Source organism: Zalophus californianus, chromosome 12 (assembly GCF_009762305.2).
Source record: "Zalophus californianus isolate mZalCal1 chromosome 12, mZalCal1.pri.v2, whole genome shotgun sequence".
In the NCBI taxonomy this organism is placed as follows: Eukaryota; Metazoa; Chordata; class Mammalia; order Carnivora; family Otariidae; genus Zalophus; species Zalophus californianus.
The window spans coordinates 57,159,669-57,173,084 of record NC_045606.1 but is presented as its reverse complement, the minus strand read 5'-3'; the positions used below and the strand labels follow the sequence as shown (position 1 = coordinate 57,173,084).

At 43.7% G+C, this 13,416-nt stretch overlaps 1 protein-coding gene and 1 non-coding gene across 2 annotated transcripts in view; one reads left to right on the top strand and one right to left on the bottom strand.

The window, feature by feature from the left end:
• The window catches only part of SNX10 (sorting nexin 10), a 66,814-nt gene that overhangs the window by 44,026 nt on the left and 9,372 nt on the right, over positions 1–13,416 (bottom strand).
• Positions 9,924–10,111, top strand: LOC113912114. Its single transcript, XR_003516728.1, has one exon. It is a non-coding gene; the product is annotated as a U2 spliceosomal RNA (small nuclear RNA).

Below are 13,416 nucleotides of genomic sequence, written 5' to 3'. Positions count from 1 at the left end.
TAACAAAATACTAGAAGGGCAAACAGATGCAGGTGGTTGGGGAGTGGGAAAGAAAACCCAGACTGGCTTTGTTCTAGGAGCAGACTTGACAGATTCAAGTTCTCCGGGAATACATCTGGATTGAAGCAAAAGTCAAGATTTCAACACGGCTAAATTGTTACCTTCATACATTTGAAAAGGGTAAGCTCGCTGGGAAAATCATCTTGTCCATTAACTAGCTCTGTCCCATGGCTCTGGGCTGGATACTGCTCTGCCTGCCTCATGGTCACATAAGACGCAACTCTATGTGAGTCAGAGCAGTGCTCACACCTCGAGCCTGACCTGAATACAGGCTTACTGACTCCGAAGTCTAGAACTCACACCTCCTTCAACCCAGCGTCCCCACTTCTAAGAAGGGATCCCTAAGAAAGATGAGCACCCAGGTGCAAAGCCACATCTATGAGGCTGCTCACCTGCGGCCATGTTTATAACTAGAGAAACTGAGACAACCTAAACGCCCACTAGTAAGGGAACAATTAAAGTAAGACACATTCGTGGAATACCTTGCAGTTGTTCAAAAGGGGGGGGGCGGGGCGGGCAGAAGAAGTACTATCCATGATGCACAAAGTGGGAACGACTTGCAGAACAATATGTGGTGTGATTCCATTGTTGGAGTATGTACATTGTCCAAAAGAAAATGAAAGGCCCAAAATGGAGTCAAGTATGCTAGACCACGCCACCAAACCAGGGCTTCATACCTAACCTAAATGCGGTTTGAATCTCCCTCAGAAATGAAGTCTTTATGGGTCAGTCAGGAATTTTCTGGTCAGCACCAATAAGATAATCTGTCACATGGGCCCTCACTCCCCCCACCAAAAGGAAGGTGAGGTAATCTTCATGGTCATACCCCCTACTCTTCCCAAGGGAAAACAACCTTGCCTGAAGATTTTGGTTTTGTTTTTTTTTTTTTTTTGCTGATAACTTCCCTGTCCCATCCTCCTTCCTATAAAAACCTTCTACTTTGTACAGTTCCTGAGAGCATCTCTCTACTTGCTAGATGGGATGCTGACCAGTTGAATTTTGTTTTTTAACAACATACATGTGTATACATTTATATGCACTGAAAAAGATTCCAGAACATGTGTGCCAAAGTGAATGCAACTGAAGTGTATGGCGGGGGGCACTTCCTTTTTTCTGCTTTAGACACTCCTGGATTACCAACAACTCTTATTTTTTAAAGTACATTACTTTTGTGATTTGAAAATACAGATAAAAATAAATGCGTAAATACACAGAGCATATACAAATATGTAAAATAAACTGGAGCCCCCAGACATCTTTATTCCTCCTCTGCTGAATCAGGAAAAGCCAATTACTAGGAAAGGAAACGAAGCCTGGGGAAGAGACCACTACCCTTCCTCCCCCCAGCAGTGTTTTGACATTTCTCCCTCCCCTGGCCAACACATCAGGCTGTATTTGTATCCAGTTCTGATCCATCAAAAACCACACTTAATTTTTGAGGCAGGATTCACATTAGCAGACAAATAAAACAGGAACCTTGGAGCAAATGCAGCGGGGGTCTGGAAGCCAGTTCAGCCCGGCCCAGACAGGCCCCATCAAAGTCGGTGGCGGTATCAGGCACTGACAGCCAGCAGCATCGTTGGCCAAAGGTCCCCTGGATATGTCTTTCCAACTCCACCCATATTGTCTACACCCACTTTTGAATACATTATTTACATCGAATTCATCCTTCCCTTGCATCTGAATGGATGGGAAGCAGTTCCCAAAGAGTTTTAAGGCAGCAAATCATGGTTGACCTGAAGACACAAAAGCTATTAACACAGGAATTGTGATACAGAGAGGGTCAGAAGGAGGAAGAAGCAAAAATGTTATTTTAAGTATAAACTCCTAATACTCATCCGCATCTTTAATTTTTGGTTAATATACACTAGTGCTCCTTAAGACCCGTACTGTAAAACCAAGGCTTATAATGATCAGGAAACTAATCCAGAAGGACATCACTGCAATATCCACTTCCACTGACTTAGTGGATAAATGTAAATTCAACAAGCTTCCCCATGCCCTTCAGAGGCCATGGACATTTTTCATAAGCCTTTCTCCTGACTGGGTAAGTCTAATCAATCTTCTGACATGTATCTATCCTGCTGACACAGTGGTTTGATAATCTTCGATAACTAGCTCAAAAGGCATGGAAGTGTTTAGAGCTCAGATTTGGAGCCATTCACATCTGGGTTCAAATCCCAACTATGCAACTCATGGCTGTGTGAACTTGGACAAGTGACCTAACTTCTCTGGTCCTCCGTTTTCTTGCAGGGGGAATATAGGATTCTTAATAGTGCCTGTTTCGTAGGATGAGGATTAAATCAGATAATGTAATGTACTTAAAGCACTTACCAAGTGTGCAATAAAAATTAAGTGTGACCACTGGCTGAATCTTTGGTACCTTTTCCTTCAAAATCTAAGAACAATGAAAGATGCAAAAAATTATTGTTGCAGTAAAAAGCTGGACTGTATACATATACCTGTGTATGTATGTATATGTCCCAGAGCAGAGAGAGAAAAGCAAAACTTGCCATTCTCAAAGGATGCACAGGAACCACTACACCTTTAGCTATAAAAAATATCCATGCAAAACTACACTGTAGCAAAAATCACTGGGCAAACACAATATGGTATTGGTACAGAAAATAAGCATTAGCCTGGCTACTCAAGATTGACTGCCATGAGAAATAGAAATGTAGGAGATGTGATCTAACAATACTGGGTCTTAAAGTCTCAGCACATTACAGTTGCTTCCAAGGCAGCCCCATTCTGAATTTGACTTCACAGCAGTACGGCTTTGTATGAGCCTGCCCCACGTCCTAGATGCCAAGGACACTTGGCCTCGTTGAAGACCATCAATAAATCTCCCCTTAGACTTCCATTTTCCAAGTTAAGTATCCTCAGATATTTAGTGGCTCTTGCTAACCAGGGGAAAAAAAAATTTTAACAAGTATCTTTTCAAAGTTTCCAAATGAACAGAAAACAGGGACAATAATAAAAACAGCTACTATTTCGGAGTGTCAGCTATGTGCCGGCATTGTGCAGAGTATATTATGTGTACTGCCTCACTGGATTCCCACAACCACCCATTTTATAGATGAAGACACTAAAGCTTTGAGAGGTGAAGTAGCTTACTCAAGGTCATCACAAGGTCACCAATTCGTCCAAGAGCAATGCTGGAATTCAAACCCACCTGTCTAGTTAACCTCTACTCACTTCTCCGATCTTGGTCCCCATCTCACTAACCCAGAGGAGCTTCCCTAACTCCCTCCAGCAAATTCAAACCCCCCTAGTTACACTTCCTTTGCACCATCATCTTCCTCTGTAGTTCTGGTCACATTGATATTTTTACCCTTACTTGCGTCAATACTGAATTAATGTCTGTCTCCCCACTAAACTGTAAGCTCAGAGACAGCTCAGGTCCTCACTGTGCTTGTTTACTTAGGATCTGACCTCTTACCACAGTACCAGGCACATAACGGGTTCTCCATACACATTTGCACCAATTGCATGAACATAAATATAATAAAAATAAATATAAATATAAATAAAAAATAAACAGTACTCAGAAATCAGCCAGCCACTTGGGCACTGCACCATGCACAGGTAGCCCAGTGGACATCCATGTGTGGCCACCACAACGCTACCTGCCCATTCTCAGGGACAAGGTAACAATCTTGGCAGAACTGGAAGAGGACCTTAAACACAAAACCTCCCAGTGGTGAGACACAGTATCATCTTCCCATCTGAAAGATGGCAGTACAAGAGCTGGACACTTCATCCACCCAATCAATACATCACTCATAATAAATCATGTTTCTGATTCCCTCTGATGAGGGAATCATGTTTCTGATTCTTTCCACTACATATGGCTTATTTCTACTTTGATTCTTTTTTTTAATTAAATAATTTTTTCTAAAGATTTTATTTTTAAGTAATCTCTACACCCAGTGTGTGGCTTGAACTCACAACCTCAAGATCAAGAGTCGCATGCTCCACCGTCTGAGCCAGCGAGGCGCCCCCCACCCTTGCTGTTCTGATTCTTTTTCCTGCTATTTTAATCTGCTTTCTAAGTCCCTTCCTTGAATATCTGTTTTCTCAAAACACTTGAAGCAGAATCACATGACGTTCACAGGCTATTTTCTTAACACTCAGCTACAAAACTGAAAGCAACTGGAAATAAAGGAAACTATATTCACAACAAAAAATAGTTATTAAATCTCAGCACTTCTTCACAAGTCACTGTCACAAGGAAAATTCCAAGGGTTTCAGAGTAAAATCTTTTTGTCTTTTTGGCCCAGCATGGGGCCCAAACTCACAACCCCGAGATCAAGAGTTGCATGCTCCACCAACTGAGTCAGTCAAGCGCCCCTGAATTTTTTTTTTTAAGATTTTTAAGTAATTTCTACTGCCAATGTGGGGCTTGAACTCACAACCCCGACATCAAGAGACATGCTTGAATGACTGAGCCAGCCAGGCGACCCTAAGCAAAATCTTTTAAGCAAGCCCTAGCACCATCCCATGTTATAGTCACTCAGAATATTAAAATGTAAAACAGTAAAAGCATTGAGTCCTTCACGAGAATGGACTATATTTTGGGGTGCCTGGCTGGCTCAGTCAGCAGAGCTTCATCCAACTCTTGATCCCAAGGTCATTAGTTCAAGCCCCATGTTGGGCATGGGGCCAACTTAAAAAAAAACAAAACCAAACAAAAAAGATAGTATTTGAGAAAGGACTATATTTTGAAAACATATCCACAGCAAGCGATTTTAGTCCAACAAGACAAAAAAGGAGTAACTTTTTTAAAAAGAAAACTGCATTTGCTACCTGTCAAAAAATTGGGTTTTTAAAGGGCTCAGGGTCTGATTAGCAGTCTGATGACAGCTACAACTTTGCAATGTTTTTTATTTTATTTTATTTATTTATTTATTTTTGTTTTTTGTTTTTTATTTTTATACCACAGGTGAACACTGGGCTCTGAGAGGAGAGAGGAGGTGGAGATAATCTGGAGAGGGGGTCTTGTTACACAAATGCTCAGGATAGGGGAAAAAAACAAACTTAACCACACTGATTTGGTAGAGCCCCAAATTCATGAAAGCCCTACACAATCTAACCCTTTTTTAACATGCAATCTTTATAGGTATAGAATTCCTCTGAATATTCTTTTCAGAGCGTCACAGATACGGCAGGTCTCCCCGGCCGGGAAGAACAATCCTGGAGAACCCAGCTATGCAACCTCTTAGCCAAGAAAAGTACTGCAGGTGAGTGAAACAATAGCCTTGGGGAGGAAAGACATCAGCTTACAGGTTCTAACACGATCAAGTATCTGCTAGAAGAACCAATCTAGATAGCTGCTGTTCAATATGGTACTCATTGGTAACAATACCACACCGCATACTTAAAAACTTGTTAAGGGGCGCCTGGGTGGCTCAGTCGGTTAAGCATCTGACTCTTGATCCCAGCCCAGGTCTTGAGCTCCAGGTTATGAGTTCAAGCCCTGCGTTGGGCTCCATGCTGGCCGTGGAGCCTACTTAAAAGAAAAAAAAGAAAAAAGAAAAAAAAGCTGGTAAGAGGGTAGATCTCATATTAAGTGTTCTTACTACAATAAGAAAAAAATTTTTTAAATGATCATATATCTGCTAAGTGGTATTCTAGTTAGCCCACAGGAAGGACTGAGAAAGAGAAACTGCAGGATTCCCAAAATGTTGCAAAGATGTCCCTTTATGCCTCTTCTGTGAACGTACACACACACACACACACACACACACACACACACACACACACACACACACACAACTAGCATCTTCCTCCTTTTCCCAGTTAACTTCTAAATCTTGATTCCTATGTGTGCTTCATGTATCTTCTTCATATAAACCCTTGGCCCTTTTGCAAGAGGCAGCACCGTGTATAAAAGAAAAAGAGGTTCTGTTCCCCAAGTCGGCTACCACCTGCGGGTGGAGTCACTCCAAGCCTGTTCCCTCAGGAAGAAGAAGGGTTGTGAAGCTACGGTCATGATCTCAAGGGCCCTGCATGAGCCCTCACGTGAAAGTTTTCAGAACTACATTCTTAAGAACTAGCCTCCACTTTGAATGAAGTGACCCACAGCCAGCCCTACGTGCAAACCATGAGCACCTTGAGCTTCCTCAGAATATAATTGTAAGCAACTCAAACTGCTTTATCACAATGGTCCTAAATCTCCAGTTACTCCTCCTGGCAACTATAATAAAGTCAAGAGGGACCAAAGCTTCCATCATTTGCTTCCCACAGGACTGGGAAGGAGGCAGCCCTGTGTCCAGGGAACACACCTCGCGCGCTCCCCTGTCAGGAGGACCATTCCTCCTGGCCTCGTTCTGAGAAGGCAGTGACAGGAAAGGCCAGGCGCCCGTCCAAACACCACCCAGATGCCAGCTGAGAGCCCCGGCAGAGGAAAAGAGAACCTCCACTGTGGGGTAGAGAAAGGAAAAGCAAAGCACTTGCAGATGTTTCCCCACCCACCACCCAGAAACCCAGGAGACCGGGAGCCCAGACTGCTGCTTCACCAGAAGGCCTCTGTCTGGCTCACCCGAAGGCCACCATGTACAATGACGACCTGGCCCTGTCACAGACATTACCTCGTACCCATATGCTGTCAACACACATGTTACTGTCTCTTGTTTGGGATCTGTCTCCCCGAGAGCAGGGGGGGCACTGTGCCAGTTTTATCACTAGTTTACACCAGCCACCATGTAGGTACTCGAGGACTACGAAACGGATGAGTGAACGAATACATGAATGAGTGATATCCTAGTCACAACAACCCAGTGAAGCGGGGAAAGTACTATGGTCTCTGTTTCTCAGGTAAGAAGAGACACCTAATGGAGGCGATGACTTGTCCAAGGACAGACAGGTCTGGGCGTTTCCTCACATGATCATAATAAATACACTCATTAGCACCTACCTGTCCCTTTGCACAAGTTCACTTCTCAGATAATGTAGGAGAGAAGAGGCCTTGAAAGACTGACACTCTAACATCTAAATTTTTAGGGGGTGAAAGTGAAAGTGAGAAGGAGGGGCAGAAGGATGAGATGGGTCAAGAGCATGGAGTTCTCGGGGAATGGGAAGGAAGGATGCACTGAGGACCCCCTATTTCAGAGACAGCTCCCTGAGAGGCCCTGGGCATCACAGAGTCTGCAGGAGGAATCTGAGCTGTGAGGAAAGAGGCATTTCCAAAAAGCAGAGGGGGAACACACAGGGACCAGGCAGCTGGTCTGGAAAATTCAGATTCCCATTTCTGCTTCCAATGCCCCACCTCAGGATCATTCTCTCCAAGAACTCCGAAGGTTCTGGTGGTTCATCTGCTCAAGAACCAGCTCTACATGTTGAGAGGACACAGACCCCAAATGGCCAGAAGGGAGCTGACTTCTGAAAGACAACGGGGATAGGCCCAGCCATTAGCCTGTGGGGAGCTGCTGAAGCCACATAGGTCAGGTTTCTGCTCCTCGATCTATGGGGACACAGAAGAGGCTGAAAGCTGGCTTTGAAGAAGTAGGTGACTATGAGTATCCACACAGAAGAGCCAACTATCGATACCAGAGTGTTCTCTAGAGACCCTGAACCCTGATTATCTAGTACTGATAAGATCCTAGATGGTGGCTCCTGAATCCAAATCCTGCAGGGTGGCAGAGGGAGCACCGAGGGTAATGAAGATGATCATCTTGGTTAGAGGTCAGGCCGCTCATTGTGAGGAGACAGAAAAGACAAGGGAAGTGGGAAGAAGACTCTGGAGTTCAGGCTCAGAAACCAAACCCGCCTCCCCACTTAAAGAAATCTGATCAGCACCCTTGCTCTACTCATTGTCAGCCTACCTGCTGAATCCTCCAGGGCACTAAGTGGATGCTCTGTAGGCCAGGTCCCCAGGCCACCATCATCTGGTTCCATGCTCCTAAACAGGCTTTCCACTCCTTTTCCCCACCGGGGCTCCCACCACTCAACTGAGAGCGGTGGGCGTGCTGTCCCCAGATGCTCCACCACTGCCCTCTGCCTGCCTTTGCCTTACCCATCCATTAGGGCAAAATACCAACAGCAAACACTCCCACGCCCTTGGAATGGCCAGGAACCACTCCAGGCACCTGACACACACTAACATACTGACTCTGCACAACAGCCCTTTGAAGAGGCATTATTAGTATCCCCACTTTACAGATTAGAAAACTGAGGCACAGAGAGATTGACTTTCTCCAGGCCCCATAAGCTAGGAAGAGGCAGCGACAAGATTCAAGCCACAGTCAGCACCAGAGTCCTTCCCAACCAGCAAGCTGCACTGCCTCTCATGGCACAAGCCAGCCAGCCCCTCCTCCCCAAGCCTTCCCCAGCCCCTTCATGGACAGCTCCTTGCAAATCTTCATGCCACTTTCCACATTGGCGTGGCATGATTATTGATTAGATTCTTGTCATCGCTTCCCTCCTAAATTAAAAAACCTAGGAGAGCAAGGCTTCGGGGTTATTTCTACATCATCTTTGTATTCATATCCTATAGCTGCTGTAACAAATTGTCATCAATTTTGTGGCTTAAAACAACACAGATTTATTATCGTGCAGCTCTGTAGCTCAGAAATCCAACACCAATCTCTCTTGGCTAAAATCAAGGCATATGCCAGGCTGGGGGCTCTAAAGAAGAGATTGTTCCCTTGCCTTTTCCAGCTTCTAGAGGCTGCTAGCATTCCCTGGCTCCTGACCCCTTTCTCCATCTTCCAAACCAGCCACATATCATCTCTCTGACTCTTCTTCTGTGGGCACATCTCCCTCTGACCACAGCCAGAAAGGTTCTCTGCTTTTAAGGACCCATGTGATTAGACTGGGCCCACCTAGAAAACCCAGGATAATCTCATCTCGAGACCCTTAACTTAATCACATCCATCCTCGAATGCAAGGAAACATTCACAGGTTCTGGGGATTCGAACATGGACATCTTTGGGGCCATTACTCTACCACAATCTTTGTATGAATGTCTTGAACACAGTGCTCCCCTGACCAATATGGAACTGAACTGAATCCCCATCAGACTTCAGCTGCACCAGCTCCTGAATGCTTGATTATATGATCCTTCCACTGGCCTCTGATTGTAGTGTACATCAGTCTTGTGTGCCCAAAATGGCCAATAGCTCTTTGAAAGAATGTCTCCCCTTTTCATAGCCCCAAACTGTGATACTGGTGGACACATAAAGATGTTTAATAATCTGGGGATCAAACACAATGCTAATGAACCTATAGGTAGGTTCAGTCCCTATCTCAACAACTGTTTTATTTTCTATTTTTTGTTTCATATTTAATATTTATTAATTCTTAAAATATAACACTTATTTCAAAATGTAAAAAATACAAAATATATTATTCTATAATAATAAAAACTCTCCCTCTTTCTCCTCTTAGTCATTTTTTAGTATCTTTACAGAGCTATTTTACGCATATGCAAACACATACACATATTTATTATTCCCCCCTTCCCTTCCTGTAAATGGTAGACTCACTTACGGCCCTTTCTACACCTCGCTCTTTACTTAACCATGTAGACTGCTCCACAGCTGTCCACAGAGCATCCCTGTTCTCTTTTAGTGGCCGTGTCCTCCTCTGCTGTGCAAATGTAACGTAACTCATGTTCACCAGCTCCCACGGATAGACCCTCTTGCCACGTAAACAGTGAATCCTGTGACTTTATCTCAAGGACAAATTTCTTTAAGTGGAATTTCTGAGTCAAGCCAGACCATGTGAATCATTAACTCTGACAGATACTGGCCATGTGGCCCCTATAGGAAACTAATACACATTCACCACACATGTATGTGTGAGTTTTGTTTTCCCATTAACTCCCTAACATGGATGGTTTTCAAAATGTTTTTATCTTTATCGCTTCTCGGCCTTTTGGCTAAGATCAAGTGCAAAATGTTTTTATCTTTGTCAATCCCAGATAGGTGAAATGTGTTAATATTTCAGGGCAATCTAATCAGAATTTTAAAAATTACATGTGAGGTCAAGCATTTTTTATGTGTTTAGGAGCCACTAAATTATTTTCTATGGATTGTTTCTTCATATCCTTTGACCATTTTCCTATGGTATGTTTGTTCTTTTCCTTATTGATTCGTAGGAGTTTTTTACATATTAGGAAAAATAATCCTTAATACATGATATAAAATGCAAATATGTTTTTCTGATTTGTAATCTTTTACTTTGCTCATGGGGGTTCTGCTATGCCAACTGTTTTTAGGTAATGAATTCTATCAAACATTTCCTTATGGCTTCTAATTTTGTACCATACTTAGAAAGCCCATTCCTACTGTAAAGTTATAAAAATATTCTCCTTTGGATTATTCCAGAAACCAAACATCTATAAGCAGTGAAAAGTTATTTTCTATGGTGATGAATTACATCCTGGCCATAAATGCTATTAGCCATAATGCACACACATGGAATTTAAGGTTTTTAAAGTAACTTTTATTTTCTAACGTTCTGCAGTTTAGAAAGCACTGTCCCATGACAGTTGGTGAGGCAATCAACTTATCTGTCTCATTTTACAGAAGAGAATACCAAAACCCAGAGAGGATAAATGACCACCGAAAGCCACACCTTGTGGTCCAGACTCAAACCGAGGGCTCCTAAATGCCGGAAACTGCTCTCCTCTCCCCTGTACCTCTTCTCTTAACAAAAGGACAACATCCACATGCATTAAAATCTTAAAGGACATCTCCAAAGTCATTTCTAAATAATTTCAAAAGAAAGCGAATAATAACTTTTCTATTCAAAAAACAGTATTTATTTAAGTGGGTCACACAGTGATCCAATTAAACAGTGACTCATCCTCAAATGCCCATGCCAATGTTCTCACCAATTGACAGAATTCCATGTTCTACAGTGTGCCTATATGACCTCACAAATTTAATTGAAAATTCAGAGATGTAAAAGTTCCCAAGAGGGGCGCCTGGGTGGCTCAGTCGGTTAAGTGTCTGCCTTCAGCTCAGGTCATGATGATCTCAGGGTCCTGGGATGGAGCCCCATGCAGGGCTCCCTGCTCAGCAAGGAGTCTGCTTCTCCCTCTCCCTCTGTTCCTAATGCCTGCTTGTGCGCTCTCTCTCTCAAATAAATAAAATCTTAATAAATAAATAAATAAAATAAAAGTTCCCAAGATTCCATGGCTTCAGAGTGGATCAGGATGAGCAGGGCTTATTTTGAGGAAGGGGAGAAAGTGAGGTGTATCCAAATCATGGAGGGTTCTTTTCAAATCTCACATACCACAGCATTCTCCATCACCAACCCCTCAACAGTCCCACCCCAGAAGGTCACTGCACGCCCCCTCAAATGTATTGATGAAAGAAACTTTTTGAAAACCACTGTTTCAGAGGACATGGTCTATATTTGTACAACCCCTACAAAGCACACTCCTCTGGTTCTCCAACCAACACCTTGTCTCAACTCCTCTGCACACTCATGGTGACTAATTGCCATATAGGTCAGTTCTGAAACTCCCACCTCAGGCCTCTTATTTTCTCTGATGGCCCCTCCCACCTTCCCACCCAACCGACCATGGTGGCTCCTTCCCATCCTGCAGGTCTTGGTTTAAATGCCACCTCCTAGGGCACCTGGGTGGCTCAGTCGGTTAAGCATCTGCCTTCAGCTCAGGTCATGATTCTGGAGTCCCAGGATCGAGCCCCGCATCAGGCTCCCTGCAGCAGGGAATCTGCTTCTCCTTCTCCCTCTGCTCCTTCCCCTGCTCATGCTCTCTCTCTCTCTCTCTCTCTTACTCTCTCAAATAAATAAATAAAATCTTTAAAAAAAGTAATAATAAATAAATAAATGCCACCTCCTCGGAGGGGCCTCCCCTGATCACCCACTAAAGCAAACTCCCCCAGTAATGCTCTGCCTTTTTATTTTCTCCTTAGGATTTATCACAGTCTGTATTATTTTATCTATTAATCTATAGATTGTTGTTTATTATCTGTCCTCTCAAAGGTCCCATGAGGGCAGGGACCTTGTCCAAATCATTCACGCTTTATAACCCAAGCACTTAGCAGAGTGCCTGCCATATAGTAAGTGCCCAATACATATTGGGTCAATTAAATTTGATTGAATTAGTCCCAACTAATTTTCTCCACATCTGCATCACCATCAAGTTTCAAAGCAGCACAACCACATGGGCTGGGAGGCGGGGCAGAAGAACAGGGGGCCTACCTCCCCTGCCAGCCCTCTGTTCGTCACTCACCTTGGGAGAAAAGAAAGCTTCTAGCCAGCAACAGCCCAGAGGGGAATGTCTTCAAGACCACACGTCTTCCTCTATTGTTTTCTATCTTTCCTCCTGACCTACCTCCACTGGATGGTGAAGGATGAGAATGGGAAGTAACGTTAGTTATGCCACTAATAATCAAAAATAGTAATCAAAGTAAAAACAGCAGATTGCTAACTATGTGCCAGACACTGTGAGGGGCCTGTAACGTGAATTATCTCATCTAATCCTCGAGATACTTGTACTTCAATTTTACAAATAAGGAGACCGTGCCCAGGGTCATGTGGCTAAGGAAGTGAAGGAGCCAGGATCGGAAGCCAGGTAACTAGCCGCCCTCCTTACCACAGGGACCCCCTATGCCCAGCATGGCATCCGTGCTACATCCTTAGAAATAAATGCATGAAAGATAGCAACCAATAAAATGAGTTATTAATGTCTCAAATGCTTTAGGGAGGTGAGGTGGGGGCAGAGTTCTATCTGTATCTGAGCCTGGGAGAGCCAGCAGCCGAACATCTAGACATGCCTTTCTCATCCTCAGAAAGGAGTAATACTGAGAGAAGGGTAGGACCCTCCCATGAGAGACCTCTTTAGTGTCAGGGGCTCTAAAGGACCCTCTAAGAATAGGAGACAATGACAATTCAGTTCAATAAGTAATCACTGAGCACCTACTGTGTGACATTCTAGGTCTGGTCTTGGTGAGGAGCATGTTTTTTTTTTTTTTTTTAATGGTTAAGTTACACTCTCTGAGTTCTATGACCTAAAGATGCCCAGACACAGATATGAAACAGTTCACTCGTCATGCAAAGCTCACTGTATGTGGGGAAAAAAAAGACAGCACTGATAACAAGGCTACCGGCAAGAATGGAGAGGGAGAGGCTTCATGGACAAGGTGGGGCTTGATGAGGCCTTGACACTTGCATTAGGACAAGCACAGAAAACAGGACCAGGTGATTAAGAAGCAGTACCACTTTTGGAGATCTAGAGATCCAGCGCCCCAGGAGTGGAGGAGCTATGTTGGTAGAATATTGCAAGGAAATAAGTCTAGAAGGCTTCCTATGGGCATCTAGGATGGGAAAGTCCCCTGAAGGATAAGAGGAGGAATTTGAACAGTCCTGCTGGAAGGC